Raw genomic sequence first — 4,521 nt, forward strand, 5'->3', positions numbered from 1 at the left:
CACACACACACACACACACACACACACACACACACACACACACACACAGCGATGGTTCCTGTACCGCATTGTCCAAGCAATAAACCGATGAATGAAAAGGCGAAAAGAAGAAGAAGAAGCAAAAAAATTATATTTAAATAAACATGAGCCGAGAAAATCTTCAATATTGCACACTTATTATAATTCAATTGGGATACATTTACATTGCACACTCCTCGGGATTTAACACGGCGGCTAAAAGACTTACTTACACCCTTCAATAATCGTAACATTATTGCTGTTGTGGTTTATCCATTTATGATGGTTCTCATCGCAACCATTACTCACCGAAACCTAGCACCACGACGCAATCTAAAAACAACAAACAACACAATCTCACATGTGTAATACGTTCATACTGCGCACTCAAACTCACTATGTATACTTACACTTTGACTTTGCCACTGACTAAATGTAATGACACCAAAAAATAAATTACCAATAAAATTTGCATAGAAATTTAATTTAATCAGAGTTTTATACGCATAATTTTCCCATTCGCCTTCTCAACTTGATGCTTCATACTGTTTGCTGGTTGACATCTTTCGTCTTGTTTCCATTTGAAATCGGAGAGCAAAGTGGGAGAGAGAGAGAAATGCCATGTTCAGTTTTTATTTTCGATATTTATTGTGTAAATGTATTTTGATGACATCAACTGACAAAGAATGAGAATATCACAAAATGGAGCACATATTCAACAGTCGAAAAATTGTGAGCAAACCGAGTAGGGGGAAGAATAAAGAGTAGAAGAAAAAATAAAAATCTCCCCCTTATTAAAATAAACAATTTCTATTTTATTTCGAGATCGTAATACAAACAACAAAAGTTGCAAATCATATACCTCCCCGTTTTGCCGCATTATTTAATAACGTAATAAAAATGATAAAGAGGCTTATGTACGCAAGGCAACTTTTCCGTATGAAAACCTAAATTTTGGAAATAAACTATGATGTATGTATGGTTGCAGTAAATTAATCACCGTAAACATTTCTGAATCTTATTTTCATACCAAAATACATAATCTCATCGAATTTGAAGAAAAAAAAAATTGGAGATTTTTGTATGGAAAGTCGTTAAAAATTTGTCATATCGCAAAACTAACGCCAGTTTCGGTTTTCTCGTGCCAAAAAACTCCACAATACATATGTTTGATTGTTGTGTACTTAACACATAAAATGGTACTTTTTGGAGAGAAATGAAATATTTTCTCGTAGCCACAACATTACCCTATCAACCAAAGTCGCTCAAAATTCAATAATTTCTATTCTTCTCTGACTCGGATTGAACTCTGCGGTTCCACCGCTTGCTTACCGAAATGGCAAAATTTTTGGATTTTCAAAACAAACAAACACTGCTTTGATTTAACAATTTTTTCAAGGATACGAACATACCCGAGACTAGATGTCATGCTCTAAAATGAGCGTCTACTCTCAGATGTATATGCCCCAAAATCGCCTGCAATCGTGTTTTTCCATACATGAAATATATGCCTATAAACATGTTTTGTGGTGACTTTATTTTGTTGGCCTAATACAATACCTTTGCTACACTCGGGGTGCGGAAAAGTAAAATGAATACGGAAAAAGAGATTCGTTTGATACCGCCTACGGATGGCTGTGTATTTATTTTATTATTATTACTGCATACTGTCGCATCACATTGAAATCGAAGGTGAATACAAGCAAGCGAGAGAGCAACACCGACAAACTGTTTGTGATAAACGACAAACATGCGAAACAAAAGTGCCAAGTGGAAAAATTCAAATTAAACGACCAAAAATATGATTGATGCATTTTAATATTATTATTTGGCGCATATTACGCTGAGGGTAAATTATTATTCATTTGATGCGAACGTATGTGCGTATGCGCGCTCGTGCGAATTTATTTTTATGAATAAGATGGCTTTAGTCAAAAAAATGTTCATCAATTGGACCACTCCATCGTTTGAAAATTCAATCAAATGTTGAATAGCAATCATTTTCGAAAGTTTCATTTTATCAACATAAATGCCATTTAATTGTTTAAACCAACACAATAAAGTTCACATACACACACTGTCAATCAAAAAAACATTTGATTAAATGTGAAACAAATAAATCTTATTGAATGCAAACGCTATTTGTAAAACAATAATACAATATTTATTATTATATCGATGTGATATAATCACAATTTGATATAGCGCTAATTCAATTAGACACCTGTGCATTTTTGCATTTGAATCAAGCAATCCGAAACAAAAAAAAAAAAACAAAAACAAATGAATTCATGTTGTCACCCGTCGATGACAATGTCAATGGCTACGTAACTATTTAGCATTCAAACATTTGAATTGGAGCTAAGATGTTGTTGTTTGGTGGTTGTTTGCTTGCTATACACGATAATGACAAACCAACAACACTTGCAACAATGGAACGTTGTCGCATTTGAATAACAAATAACCCACCATGAAATGAACTCGAATCCGAATATAGATGTCGGGTGTACATTCGAAACAATTGAATCAAATAATTCATTATTTGTTATATATATCTGTGTATAACTATAATGAATAGGAATTTGATAGGAAATTTTAAACAAAAAAGACATAGTCTCATTCTTCCGAAAAACCCCCGACCATTGTTGCTGGTGTTGTACACATAAAATGATAAATGCGCTGATAAGCCCGAAAATAAATGGTTGAAATTACTTTGTATTTATTTGTTGAAAATTTTTGGCTTCTGCCGTTCATTCGTCTTAGTTGTGTAAGAGGCACAATTCGGTTGCAGCAGCACGTTTTCGAACAAAAATGGAAAATGGCAATTTAGTCAATGGTGCCGAGTAGATATTTTAAGCATTGTTTCACAGTACATGTGTTTATACATCACGGAAATGCCTAGAAAACAATTTAACTTTTGACAACTATTTAAATTTTCGTTGCAACAATGCTTTGTTTGGTGTGTGTTCGTGTCGCCGTCTCTGTCTCCATGACATCTTCAATACACAGTAAATTTTCGTGCATGATTGTCTCTACAACACTTTCGAAATAAAACGCACTCCTACGTTTTCCCCAATTTTTATCAATGAAATATCGTTCCAAATGGACCAAATATATTGGAGCAAACAATTTATTTCGATTCATCTTGTTACACTCAAAATTCGTCTATATTTTATGTGTTCATTATTAACACATTTTCATTGCATTTAAGTTGAATCTTCCCTCCACCGCAAACACACAATGATAATCATAAAATAATCACAGAAGATGAAAAAAAAACATGAATCTGACAATAGCTTCTAAATTGAATGCTCATATGGCTCTCGATAATAATAAATAAGAATGTATGTGTATTTTGTTTTTTCGTTCGATTCACATTTAAAAAAAAAACAAGATGTTTTCAAAAGACGTTTTCAATGTGTTTTAAAGTAGCGGAACTTTGGCATTTCTAGTATAAACAAATGGGTTCAAGAATGCACACATAAATGCTTTGCAGTCCGATTGTCATGCCGCTATCTACTCCAGTGACAGTTATTTATTACTTATTTTGATGCGTTAATTGCTTTCATTTTCCTCTTAATTAATAATGTGATCGAAAGACAAAAAAACCGTATCAAAAATACAACTTCACTTTCAGCCGCTGAGTGCTGCTTCTCTATCTCTCTTCTTCTGTCCTGATGCTCTCTTTCCGTTAACGAAATAGAAAGGACAAATAGGTATTTATGTCGAGTGGCTTGTAACATTAGCGAACATCAAAAAAGTCGACTCCGACAACAAGTTGAATGGCGTTCGAAAAATGTGTTAAAAATGTTTGCGATCCATTTGGTCCAAATCGTTTAAAATCGAGAGCGTCGTATATTTTTCGGTTGAAGAAAAAAAGGGGGAAGCGGAAAGAAATCTTAGATGTAACAGGCATTTGAAAATCACCGACGATGGTGATAAACGCTTCAAAATAGAAGCAGAAACACACTTGGAATAATTTATTAGAAAGCAGTCATGCTCACTGTTTTCTGTCACTTATATATTTTATGTGTTCGAAACTATGCGTAGCAACTTTTTTACTTTTTCAAATGCTTAAGCAGCGGAGATCACACTTAATCGACCCAACAACTAATGACTCGTTACCACTTAATGAATATATTTTTAAGTGTAATGCATTTTTTTTTCTTCTTTTACTGGTGTCGGGCGAATGCCAACGACAAGAGAATCGCGTAGCGCCAGATTAGCTATGACAAAAACACGTTAAAACACATCAACAATTCATATCAGTCAAGTTTTCTTATAATCACTTAATTAACGAAGCCTTGACCAAACTATTGGACTATTAAACATTTTGAAAGTACACACTTTCAAGCATTAAACTGAATTTTGAGCACAGAAAATGCGGTTGACACTTGAAACATAGACATTTTCGAAAAAATGGTGACATGTAAAATCTCCACATGAGATTCGTCCGCAAAATCATTTTGTTTGGCGGTCACATTTCAAGTTGAGAAACTGCAA

The sequence above is a fragment of the Contarinia nasturtii genome, unplaced genomic scaffold, assembly GCF_009176525.2.
Source record: "Contarinia nasturtii isolate CC-2019 unplaced genomic scaffold, AAFC_CNas_1.1 Cnas_scaffold_78, whole genome shotgun sequence".
In the NCBI taxonomy this organism is placed as follows: domain Eukaryota; kingdom Metazoa; phylum Arthropoda; class Insecta; order Diptera; family Cecidomyiidae; genus Contarinia; species Contarinia nasturtii.